Source organism: Mobula birostris, chromosome 10 (genome assembly GCF_030028105.1).
Source record: "Mobula birostris isolate sMobBir1 chromosome 10, sMobBir1.hap1, whole genome shotgun sequence".
Classification (NCBI taxonomy): Eukaryota; Metazoa; Chordata; class Chondrichthyes; order Myliobatiformes; family Myliobatidae; genus Mobula; species Mobula birostris.
Window position 1 is genome coordinate 71,001,504 of NC_092379.1, and position 14,084 is coordinate 71,015,587.

The following is a 14,084-nucleotide window of genomic DNA, read 5'->3' on the forward strand; positions in this document are numbered from 1 at the left end:
GGAAAGGCGGGGCGGGAGGACTGAGGGAAAGGCGGGGCGGGAGGACTGAGGGAAAGGCGCGGCGGGAGGACTGAGGGAAGGCGCGGCGGGAGGACTGAGAGAAAGGCGCGGCGGGAGGACTGAGGGAAAGGCGCGGCGGGAGGACTGAGGGAAAGGCGGGGCGGGAGGACTGAGGGAAAGGCGCGGCGGGAGGACTGAGGGAAAGGCGGGGCGGGAGGACTGAGGGAAAGGCGCGGCGGGAGGACTGAGGGAAAGGCGCGGCGGGAGGACTGAGGGAAAGGCGCGGCGGGAAGATTGAGGAAAGGCGCGGCGGGAGGACTGAGGGAAAGGCGCGGCGGGAGGACTGAGGGAAAGGCGGGGCGGGAGGACTGAGGGAAGGCGTGGCGAGAGGAGTGGGGAAGGCGGAGCTGGAGTCTTGAGTCAGAAAAACGGGATGTAGAAGCAGAGTGTGGGCCGTTCGGTCTTTCTAATTTACCCCTGATATTCAATGTCAGACATCCCACCTCTCCCGGAAGTTCCGGGAGTGTCCCGCATATTAATAGTGGCTCCCTGATGCCCGCAAATTATATACAATATCACGGAAATCAATTTTTTTGAGAGCGAGCGAGAGAAAGCAAGAGAGAGCGCGAGAGCGACCATGAGAGAGAGTGAGAGCAAGCGAGCGAGAGAGAAAGCAAACACAAAATAATCTGCAGATGCTGGGGTCAAAGCAACACTCACAACACGCTGGAGGAACTCAGCAGGTTGGGCAACATCCGTGGAAAAGATCGGTCGACGTTTCGGGCCGGAACCCTTCGCCGAAACATCGACCGATCTTTTCCACGGATGCTGCCCGACCTGCTGAGTTCCTCCAGCGTGTTGTGAGAAAGAAAGCAAGCGAGAGCGCGCGAGCGACCACGAGAGAGAGAGCGCGCCATGGCAGAGTGTTCCAAAAAAAAATAAAACGTATGTCACCCCTGACTAGACTAAAGTGTACCCCTGCCTAATAGGGGTCAAAAATAATAACAGTGTTGCTCGCTGCATTGTTTGCAACAGTGACTTTTCTATTGCCCATGGTGGGTTAAGACTGTAAAAGATGTGTAGAGGTGAGTTTAACAGGTGTCATTCGTTCATTAGCATAGCTAACATTATTTAAACTAGCTGGCCAGCTGCTAAGGAGCTACTCTATTGCAGACATCCCACCTCTCCTGGAAATCTCCCGCAAAAGGAGTGCTACCTCCTTGAAATGAGTTTTTGCAGGGTGGGATGTCTGCAATGTAACATTGGCTGATCGTCCTCCTCAGTACTGTACCACTTTCTATCTTCATATCTTAAGTGTTTCACAACTGAAAAACGAGCTTTTGGCCCTTCATGTGCATGCAGCCTAGTGTACCCGCCTATTCCAGGCCACTTCAGGGCTCGCGCCTTGTTTGGTGTTTCTTCATTGTTATTGTAAGGTAATGTGATAGACGGAATCATATGCATAATTCATAACCACCGACATTTGAGTTGGGAACAAGAGAAAATCTGCAGACGCTGGAATTCCGAGCAACACACACAAAATGCTGGAGGAACTCAGCAGGCCAGGCAGCATCTATGGAAAATAGTACAGTTGACCTTTTGGGCCGAACCCTTTCAGCAGGACCGGAGAAAAAAAGCTGAGGAGGGGAGTTGAAAGGTGGGGGGAGACATCGAGTTAGGGTTCACTTTAAGAGCGTGGACTGACGTGATGATGTAATTATGTGAAATTTTTTTTACCACATTTCATATTCTTTGTTTGGAGACAATAAAGCAGTTGAAAAAGGACCTAGTGTTTTCCTGGCGTATAGGACAAATAAACTCTTTGAAGGCTTCCATACCTGTACGATACCTGTACCCGGCTGGAAGCCTGAGAAGACACACACAAAAAATGTTGGTGAACGCAGCAGGCCAGGCAGCATCTATAGGAAGAGGTACAGTCGACGTTTTGGGCCGAGGGGTGCCTGGCCTGCTGCATTCACCAGCATTTTTTGTGTGTGTTGCTTGAATTTCCAGTATCTGCAGATTTCCTCGTGTGAGCTGAGAAGAGTTTATTTGTCAGAAAGCAGTTGTTACAGTTCCCCTTAAACTTAAAATGCAGCTGCCATTTTATTTCTGAAAACCTAGATTGGTGACCCGGATGATCTAGGACGATTCGAGAGTTATTCAACATGTTGGCCAACGCGGTAGCTTTGAAACTGACAGAGTTTTGGAACCAAAATTCTGTTGCTTGGTTTGTGCAAGCTGAGGCCCAATTCACGCTGAGAGAAATAGCTGCAGACAATACCAGATATTGGTACGTAGTGGTGTCGCACAGTAGTTCCACAGCAGCGAGAGTGGTGAGTCTGCTTGAACAAACACCTGCACACGATAAATACCAATCTCTGTAAACTCACCTTTTACAGACTTCTGGACAATCAGAGTCTAGGCACACCAAACGGTCGCTCTCCTTGCCCAGCCTGGGGGATGCTAGGTCTTCAGAGCTGATGGACCACATACTGTCTCTCCTGGGAAATCACCATCCTTGCTTTATTTTCAAACAACTCTTCATGCAGCAAATGCCTGATGGAGTTCACATAGCTCTCACCAGTGATCCCGTGAAGGACTGTAGGGAGCTTGCTAAAATGGCTGATAGTCCACACTCAGCCAGGCAGCTGTGCATCATTCCTCCTTTCTCTATCTCAATAAGCCTGGTTAGAGAGGCTCCCAACATAAGGACACCTGGGGCTGTGAAACAGAAAATGCCGGGTCTGTGTTTTTACCACACTCGCTTTGGTGAGAATGTAAGGAAGTGCCGACCACCTTGCAGCTTCGACGGTGCCAGCGCATTGGGACATCAGAGGTCTGTGAACACCGTGGGTTCCAGCTGCCAGGTAATGTACTGTTCATTACAGACACCATTTCAGAGCAACCTCACTGGAGGCCACCAATGGCAGCAGGATTCAGACCTATGGGACACGACGGGTGACACTCTGCTTCAGTGGGTGATGTTACACATGGGTCTTCGTCCTGCCTGACATTGCTAGACCTTTGCTTGGCGCAGATTTCCTGTGTGCCCAAGAACTGTTAGTTGATCTTAAGAACTGCCAGCTTGTGGATGTCAAGGACTTTTGGGTCATTACCCTGTTCCCCCAGTAAGTTCCTCACAATGACTCTTTCAAGCGCAGGTACCATCTCATGTGAGTTTCCTCGACTGCTGGGCGAATTCCCAAACCTCACCAAACCCACATTCTCCACTACAGTCACAAAACATGGGGTCACACACCCCATATCTCCTACTGGCCTATCAGTGCATGCCCTGCGTGCATAGACTGGACCCAGAAAAGCTGGCAACCGTGAAGACTGAGTTCGCCAACTTCGAAAGGCTTGGCATTGTACACCAACTGAATAGCCCCTGGGTTTCGCCCCTCCATATGGTCCCTAAGGCCACCACCCCTGATCGTTACCCGGTCCCACACATCCAAGATTTTTCGGCATGTTTAGCCGGAAATTTAATTTCTTTTTCTAAGGTTGACTTAATTAGAGGCTAGCATCAGAGGGCATTCCCAAAATGGCTGTGATAACCCTGTTTGGCCTCTTTGAGTTTCTGCCCATGCTGTTTGGGCTGAAAAATGCAGCACAGACTTTCCAACAGCTGATGAACTCTGTATTAAAAGACTTAGATTTCCTTTTTGTTTACCTGCTGTCACGACATGGCCATGAGCGTGTCCACTCACCTCTGGGTGAAGCAGAGGGCACCTGCTGTCACTCCACCATGGAACACAGGACCCGAGCCGGACTCCAGACAGACTCACAATGCCCGTTTTAGTGAATTCGGGGGTGGGGGGGAGAGGTATGGGGGCTGTATAGGGTAATGTAATTGGTGGAAACATACAGCATTCACAACTACTGACATTGAGTTGGGGGTCACTTTAAGAGGCTGGTCTGTCGTGATGATGTCATTCTATTTTTTTTTCACTGCACTCTGTGTTCTGTGCTTGTTCAACAATAATTGAACTGTTACGATTTCCCTTAAACTTAAAATGCCTTTGCGTTTTATTTATGAAAACCTACATTATGAGAGCCTCTGCCTCCACCACCCATTCAGCTCATTCCTGTATGTGAAAGGAATCCCCCACCAGATCCTTTAAAAGCCTCTCTCATCTGCCTCCTCTTCATCCCCTCCCACTGAACAGCATTCTCCCCTATCTACCCTCACCAGTCCTGAATAGTCTCAACCCAAAATGTCAACTGCACCTTCTCTGTAGCTGTTACACTTTACTCTGCAGATCGTTTTACCTTGTTCTACCTCAGTGCATGTTGTGATGATTCGATCTGTATGAACAGTGTGAACAATAAGATTTTAGACTTATCTCAGTATATGTGACAATAGTAAACCAATTTCAATTCCAATTCCCTCCACAAATGCTGCCTGACTCATTGAGTTTTTCCAGTATTTTGTGTGTGTCCCTTCTCATAATTTGGTACGCCTCTATCAAGTCATCCCACAGCCTATTCTACTCCAGAAAAATCAAACACAGCCTATCCGGTAAAACTCTGCAATCGAGGTAAAGGTCTTGTGAATTTTTCTTTATCTCCTCCAACAAATGTCCCTCAGTCCCTTTAATAGTCAGAAATATACAGATGAGCAAAGTCAGTGGCTGAGCCTCCACTCCCTTTGGGGTAGAGTATTCCAAAGAGTGAAGATCACATGCCTAATCATAAGTTTGCCGCAGGAGCCATTCCCCGGGCCTGGGGAGTCGTTACTCCTGCCACCCTGTCGTGTGCTATATCCTGTGAACCTCAGGACTGAATATTGCCCACTTCTTGCTGCACCGAGTCTGTTCTGTACCAGAATGTAGCTGAAAATTGCATCAGCTGCTCCTGACGTTATGAGATATAACAGCGAAAGATAGCGGAGTGTGGTGCACTGCCCTTTGGAATCCCTGCAGTGATACCCTGGGTCTGTGATGGCTGACTTCCAATGGCCACAGCCATCTTCCTTTGTTCCAGGTATAACTCCTGCCAAGGGTGGTTTCCCATTCATTCTTATTTCATGTTTTTCTTATCAGGGCTCCTTCACCCCACTTGCCTTGCAATGCTGTGTAATGTCAGGGGCTTTCACTCTCACTGCCCCTCTGAGATTCACTCACCCCTTGGATTCATATTTGGATTAAGGCCATGGTGAACTCTGAAACTACAGTATGTAGAAATCGGAAACACTCAGCAGGCCAGGCAGCGTCTGTGGGGAGAGAGACAGTTAAAGTCTTAGGCCATGGATGTTTTCAGCAGAACTCTCTAATACAGGGTCTTTGACCTGAAAAATGAACCATTTCTCTTCTCAATGTTGCTGTTTGACCTACTGAGTTACCAGCATTTTTCAGTTTTTATTTCCAATTTCCAACACCTGCAGCTTTCTGGATTTTCGTGGAACTGTGCGGTTCTGGTAATTTCCCCGCTGTTGGTGAACAGGAGCTGATCGACAGCACTCTCAATGATACCTTCCATCATTTAGCTGATGATTAAGATCGGCCTTGATGGTAGATATCAGAAAGAATGCAATGCCCTGCCCTTTGTAGAAGGGCCTGTCCACATTCTCTGGGGGTCGGGGGTGGGGGTGATAATGTTGCAAACTCCCTGAGACAGTTGTCTGGAGGGTCTTCTGGTTCTGGTTCTGGAATGTTGACTGCTCTTATAGCCCTTGCCACATGCAGAAGCCTTAGGCCTTTCTGACAGCTGTGACAATGATGGCTGGGACCTCATGAGGAAGCTGAGATGGATACCTCACCTAACATAAACATCAAAGATTTGGCAGATGCTGGAAATCCAGAGTGACACATACAAAAGTGCTGGAGAAGCTCATCAGGTCAGGAAGCTTCTGTGAAAGGGAATAAACAGTCAACGTTTTGGGCTGAGACCCTTCACTCTTCTGGGATGAAGTTCTTTCATCTTGCCTTTGACAGTCACATGATAGAGAACAGTACCACTGAGAAAGGGACGTCCGTGAACAGCCTCCTTCCTGTTAGCTGCTTAACTATCTGCCACCATTCACGAATGGATGTAGCAGGACTTCAGAGGTTCAGTCTGATCCGGGGCTGCTTGCCTTTGTCTATTGCTTGCCATTTTGTTGTGTTGTTTATTACAGATAAACAACAGCTTGCCGTCGGTATCATACTGCCTGGCTTGCATATCTAGACAGCTAGGATGTAATATCCATGGTCAACCCTGACCGACAGAGACCTTTCATACTATGTGCACAACCCTGCGTTGCCTGAAGACCCACACTCAATGTTTTAAGGACGGCTTCTTCCACTCCACCATTGGATGTCTGAATGGTCCATGGACCCATAAAAATCATCTCATAATTCATTTATTGGTCAGGAACAATTATTATCCCTCAACCATCAGACACTGGAACCAAAGGGGATAACTTCACTCAACTTCACTTGCCCCATCATTGAAATGTTCCCACAACCTATTGACTCACTTTCAAGGACTCTTCATCTCATGTTCTCGATATTTATTGCTTATTTATTTACTATTATTTCTTTGTTTTTGCATTTGCACAGTTTATTGCCTTTAGTACACTGATTGAACACCGAAGTTGGTGTGGTCTTTCATTGATCCTGATATGGTTATTATTCTATAGATTTATTGATTATGTCTCCAAGAAAATAAATCTCAGGGTTTTATATGGTGACATATATGTACTTTGATATACGTGGGCACGTGGCCAAGTGGTTAAGGCATTGGACTAGCGACCTGAAGGTCGTGAGCTCGAGCCGCAGCCGAGGGAACGTGTTGTGTCCTTGAGCAAGGCACTTAATCACATATTGCTCTGTGGCTACACTGGTGCCAAGCTGTATGGGTCCTAATGCCCTTCCCTTGGACAACATTGGTGTCTTGGAGAGGGGAGACTTGCAGCATGGGCAACTGCTGGTCTTCCATACAACCTTGCCCAGACCTGCGCCCTGGAGAGTGAAGACTTTCCAGGTGCAGATCCATGGTCTCGCAAGGCTAACAGATGCCTTTACTTTATGTACTTTGACAATAAAATTACTTCGAATTATTATTTATTTATTTTTAAAACTTATGGTAATTTTTATGCCTTGTGCTATACTGTTGGCCAAAAACAACAAATTTCATGACTTATAAAGCTTTGGATGCAAGGAAGATGGAGGACATAGACATGGTATAGGTAGAAGGGATTCGTGTTTCAGAGTTTTTGATTTGCTGTATAGCTGGTTCAGCACAATGCTGTGGGCCGAATGGCCTGTTCCTGAGCTGTACTGTTTTATGTTCCATATGTCAGTGCTAATAAACCTGATTCTGATTCTCATTCATTCTTGGATACATCTGCCTCGACTCTCAGCATGCCTTTCCGCAGACTGTATTCAGTCTGGGTTGTTTTCCTGGAATGACAGTACTTGGGCCACAAGGTTACTGCTGCTGATGACAGAGCTTTGTGGGTGCTGCGTGATCCATGCCAACTGGGTAATCGGTATTCACTCTCTCCCGGGACCCCTCCATCCCCATTCTGCACACCGCACCCGGACCCCAAAGAGTTTCAACCAGTGTAGATTAGGAGCTCTGTTCCTGTCAGAGGGTCAGTGTTCGGGGGCAGAAATAGCTGGGACGGGGGCTGAGACTGGGTCACAGAGTAAGTTATTGAGAGCGATAATGCACAGCATGAAAGGGTGATGGATGCTGATTCAGTATTAACTTCCAAACCAGAAGTAGGGTATTACCTAAAAGAGGAAAAACTGTTGCCAGACCCAGGAAGGTGGAACCAACTGGAATGACTGAGTGAGCTGCTGGATAGATTATAAACTGACTCATCTGTACTATATATTCAAATGCGCAGGACGTTAGAGTGGCTCTGGATTCCAGCCTGATAGGAATCTGATTCCAATCATGCTTATTCACATCACGCTAGGATCTAGCACAGCCCCGCCATTCAGTTACTGGAAGAACTTTTGACCATTACAGCCCTAAACCCTGAAAATCTCTCCTTGCATCATGACCTATCTCACACACCTTTGACTACGCAATCTCCTTATTCCAACTGTTGTGAGTCACCTTGAGAGGCTATAGTATATGCTATTAAACTTCTATGATTATAAAAGTCTTATTTTTAAAATTTTACTAATGAACATACAGCCACTTCCATTGCAAAGAATAATGCACTCCCAGAACGGCTAAAATGTTCAAAGGTTCATTTATTATCAAAGTATACAACTCTGAAGTTCTTCAATTCGCTAGGTGTCCATGAAACCAAGAATGAAAAGAAAGGTGGCATGATCATTAACCCCCAAATCCTCCCTCCCCACAAAAAAAACGAACAAAACGGACAGGCACGTCAACACCCAAATCCCTTCTGGACAAAAACCCAGCAAAACACATCAGGTACATTGACCCCCCCCCCCAAAATCCCTCCTCTCGCTCAAAAAAAATTTAAGAAAATGGATGAGGCACACTGACCCCCAAGTATCTCCTCCTGCACAAGAAAAACGAGAAGATTGAGTGAAAAACACAGAATATAAATCTATAAGACTGAAAAGACAGTCTCTAGTCCAAGTCCACATCCAAAATGCAGAAACAACCTGGCAATACCCTCCAGGCACAGCAGCAGGCTCTTTAGAGCAACCAATCAAAAGGCAAGCAGACACTTATTGAGAAAAAAAAGCATAATTATGGAAATGTAAATCTTCCTACAGAATAACAATTTGCTGTTGGTTGGTTAATTTGGGTTCATTTGCACAGATAAAATATTTACTGTTTCTTTACTAGTGCTGTTGTTGTTATTTTCTTTGCCTTGTGGCTCATCGGCTGGCAACCTTGCGTTTCTTTAGCACTTTTGTCTGTTTTTTATGAGGTCGAGATGCTACTCGATGCTCAACCCAGCATGGATGGAAAGCGTGCAAGGAGCTGGCTGGATTCAAACCCGAGACCACTTGCCTCCAAGTCCAGTGTGGATGGCTGGCTTTTACTGGTGTAGATCTGTTGAAACACTGGAATGTTGATACCATAAAGTATTAAAATTTCTTGTATTATAATCCAATCATATCATGTAGAAGCCACAATTCTTAACCTTAATGAATTGAGGAAAAAAGCCAGATTACTTTTCTAATTTAGTTAGGCCCTTCCAATATGTAATTAGTTATTATGATACTGTATTATATTTGACTTAAGTTTACAAATAGCGATCTGTAGTCAGAAACACTCAAAGTAGAATTTTGCCCCAGGCAAGATAAGGCACTATCGCAGGAAACAAATGTTCTGACCAGAATCTTTTCTCGGCTTTTATGCACAAATTTATCATGTCAAAACTAACCAAAGAGCTTTAGACTCAGTTCTGTACTTCTGTGCTGTAGTATTAGGCCAGCTGCAAGTTGCAGTGCTGTTGTTTGTGAAACAATTACAAATTAGTTTTACAATTTTTAAAAAACTGCAGACGTTGGAAATATGGAACAAAAATAGAAAATGTTGGAAACTTGCAACAAATCCTGCAGCATTGTGGAGAGAGACTGAGTTAAGTTACAGGTTGAAAATTTTTTATGGGAAGATAACATCTGAATCGTGCACAGCAAGCGCACGGGACCAGCAATGTGATAATAATCTGTTTTTGTGTCATCGTCTGAGGAGCAAATAATGGCGAGCGAATATCATGAGAAGCTCTACTGCTCTTCCACAAGGCAGGCCATTAACAACAGAAGAATCTCAAGAAAGTCAACAAGTACTGCAACTACTCTGCAGATCAGGCAGCATCTATGGAGAATCAAATCTTTAGTGGATTGAAAAGTCAGCACACTCAAGGAAAGGGAGAGAGTTGGTACCTTCAGGGAAAAGATGAGAGAGTTGGTGCCTTCAGCAGAAGATGGTGGAGGCAGAATCTTCAGGGGAGGGGCAGTGAAAAGACATTAACATCTGGAGTCAATGGGCTTTCTTCCACACCAGATATAGAGGTGTAAACAGACAGAATCATTGAGAGGAAACAACAAGCAGAGATGTGATAGGAAGGCAAGAGGGAAAAACAATAAAAGGGATTATGAAAGGTAACAGTGAATGGTAATGGGTCAACTGAAACTATGAATATAAATAGCAGAATTACTATCCCTGGCTAATATCCAAAAATGGAAACACTACCTTGAAATCTTTGAACACAGCATATAAAGTTCAAAGTAAATTTTATTATCTAAGTACATATATGTCACCATATATAAGACTGAGATTCATTTTCTTGTGGGTGTTTACAGTTAATACAAAGAAACAAACAAAATCAAGCAAGATAATAATAAGTGATAGATATCAAGAGCATGAGATGAAGAGTCCTTGAAATTGAGTCCGTAGGCTGTGGGAACAGTTCAGTGATTGACCCTTTGGTTCAAGAGCCTGATAGTTGGTGGGGTAATAACTGTTCCTGAACCTGGTTGTATGGGTCTTGAGGCTTCTGTGCCTCCTTCCTGATGGCAGCAGTGAGAAGAGAGCATGTCCTGGGTGTTGGGGCCTCTGATGATGGGTGCGGCTTTCCTATGTCAGATGTAGATTTACCTACTTATTTAATTATTGAGATACAGCTCAGAATAGACCCTTCTGGCTCCCTCGAGCCACGCCGTCCACTGATCCCCCGATTTAATCACAGGACAATTTACAATGACCAATTAACCTACCAGCCGATAGATTTTGGACTCTGGGAAGAAACTGGAGCACCCAAAGGAAACCCACACGGACACAGGGAGAACATGCAAACTCCTTACAGACAGCGGCAGGAATTGAACCTGGGTCACCTGTACTGTAAAGCGTTGTGCTAGCTATTGCGCTACCATGCCAGTGCTCAGTGGTGGGGAGGGCTTTGCCCGTGATGGACTGGGCCTTATCCATGGCTTTTTGTTGGCTCTTCCATTCAAGGGCATTGGTGTTTCTAAAGCAGGCTGTGATGCAGCCAGCAAATATACTCTCCACCAAAAACCTATAGAAGCTTGTCAAAAATTTGGATGGCACGCCGGTGACATAATCATCAGAACCAGCATCAGGTTTATTATCATTGGCTTATTCATTTTGCATTGAGATGTATTGGAACAGCAAGGGGAAGCCATAACCAAAACCCCAATACTAACAGAAATTAAAAAGAAACAGGCTGTAAAAAGTGGACATTGGAAGTAAAACAGGATGAGACAGAGAGGGAAAACATTCCACATCAAAGACCTACCATCAGAACAATCACCACCTGTAATTCATTCACTTGCCACTGTAATCCATACTCGAGAATGACGACTTAAAGGATGTCCTGACATCGGCTTCCGAGACAGAGATCACGGGGTCACCAGATGCTGCAGCGATTTGCACAGATATAGTTTTATTCTCTCTTCCAGAGAATGCATGAAAGGAGTTGAGCTCATCTGGGAGTGAAGCATCACAGCCATTTATGTTATCAGGTTTTGCTGGAGAAAGTAATGGCCTGCAAGTTCTGACAGAGCTGATGTGCATCTGATTTGGTCTCTAGCCTCAACTGGGAACATTTTTTCACTCTTAAAATATCCTTCCATAAGTTGTACCTGGACTTCTTGTATAGTTCTGCATCATCAGTCTTGAATACTACAGATTTAGCCCTCGGCAGACTGTGAATCTCTTGGTTCATCCATGGCTTGTGGTCTGGGTATGTCCAGTATGTTCTCAGAGGCATACATTCAGTCCACACAGGTCTGGATGAAGTTGGTGACAACTATGGCATATCCTTTCAGATTTGAAGATGAAGCCCTGAATGTTGTCCAGTCTACCAACTCGAAGCATTTCCATTAGTGCTCCTCTGCCTCCCTTGACCATACCTTTTTGGTCCTCAACACTGGTACTGACATCTTTATTCTCTGCCTATACTGGGAGTAGAAGTACTGCCAGGTGATCAGACTTTCCGAAGTGTCGATGTAGGACGCCCCCGGTAAGCGTCTTATTGCTGGTATAACAGTGGGCAAGTGTGGTTCCACAGGTGATATGTTACTGTTTGTTCTTCAAACACTTCTTCAAGCTGGCCTGGTTGAAATCCCCCGCAATGATAGGGAAGACATTAGGGAGCACTGTTTTGTGACTGCTGATCGCAGTGCCTAGCTCCTGCAGTGCCTGCCTGACGTTGGCCCAAGGTGGAATGTACACTGCAGCCAGGATGGTGGCAGAAAACTCCCTCAGAAGATAAAAAGGATGACATTTGACCACTAGATCTTTTAGATCAGGTGAGCAGAACCGAGAAACACCAGGTCCGTGCACTACAATGAGTAAATCATAGAGCATACTTCCACTTCCTCTACCTGTGAAAGACTGAACTGTCCTGTTTTTGTGGAGCATAGTGAAGCCATCGAGCTGCAGCACTGCATCCAAAATGGTGGGAGTGAGTCATGTTTCTGTGAAGCAAAGTTCACAGCAGTCCCTGATGTCCCTCTGGTACTGCAATCTTGCTCTGAGTTCTTCAATTTTATTTTCCAGAGACTGTACACTTGCCAGCAGGTTAGTCAGGAGTGGGAATTGGGGGGTGGGGGGGGGGGTCTGAAACCTCTGAATTTCAATCGTACCTGTAGATCGGCATGCCTTCTCTGCTTCCGTTTTCTTAAAGAGGAACTGCACTCGCGACCTGAGTCTGCAGTCTGGGACTTTTTGATTTTGAGGATCAATAGATTTTTTAAACATGGTTATTAATGTGAATTTCAGCTGTAGTAATCTTAAACAGGATTATTTTATGATTCCCATTGGAGCTGCAAGCAAAGAGTCGCCATTTACTGGCACTATCTTAAGATCCCTTTAGAGCCAGTTACTTTAACCCTACAGTAATCACATGTTCTCATCAACTCCTCCCCAGACGTACCACTTGAGGGTCATTTACTGTGGTCTATTAACCAACCACTTTAACAGTCTTTGGAGGGCTAAAACCGACACAGTCATAGGGAGAAAATGCAAACTTCAGACAAATATCAGGATTGAACTACATGACTCAGCTGTCAGGCAATGGTATGACTAGCCACATCATTACTGCCCATTATTGATTGAGGGAACAGCAGAAAGACTAGAACTTACACCTGTTACTAATGTTATCCATTAATTCCATCGGCAGTTTAGGCTGAGACAACAACTTGAACTGAGTCAAGTTCAGTGTCCTGTCTCCTGTATGTTGGTTAAGCGAACACATCAGCTCCAGGCCCTTGATACAGTAGTTTTGTTCAATTCTGTTGAAGGTTTTTATGTTCATAGATGTATAGTGTACCTCATGGCCAATCCCACTGTTAACAACCAATGTGTTTTTCTCTCAGTTTCACAGACATCTCCTCCTAATCCTGAATTCTGAGTGGCCTTCCTCCCTCCTAAACTACATCCTTTTTATTATGATTAATAAAGTGTAATTAAGGTCCCATCTCTCCAAAGCATGTTCCTGCTGGTCTGTTTTCCACCACCTTAAGGTAAAAGCTCATGCCCTAGCCTCTATGTAGATGTTAATGTGTGGGTCTTGAACCAAAACATTGATTGTCAATTTCCCTCCACAGATGCTACCTGTCTGTCTCTCTGTGTTTCTGCAGAATTTTTTTTTGCTCAAGATTCCAGTATTTGCAAATATTCATGTCTCCTGCATTTATTGTTCTCAGTTTGGTCTGCCCTATACTGAAGAAACCAAACAGAGGCTGTGCAATCACTTTGCAGAACGCCTATGTTCAGTGTGCAGTGTTGATCATGAGCTTCTTGTTCCATGTCACGCCATCTAGAAATTTGCTGACAACACAACTAAGGGACTGGTTATGTCCAAGTATTTGGATAGCCAAGGACTGATTAGGATAGTCAACGTGGCCTTGTGAGTGATAGGTCATGTTTAACCAATTTTATTGAGATTTTTGTGGAAGTTACCAAGAAAGTTGATGAAGGAAATGTAGTGGATGTTGTCTACATGGTTTTCAGCAAAGCATTTGACAAGGTCCTGCATGGGAGGTTGGTCAAGAATGTTCATATGCTTGGCATTCAAGATGAGGTAGTAAATTGGATGAGACATTGCCTTGTTGGGAGAAGCCAGAGAGTGGTAGTAGGTGGTTGCCTCTCTGATTGAAGGCCTGTGACCAGTGGTGTGCTGAAGGGATCGG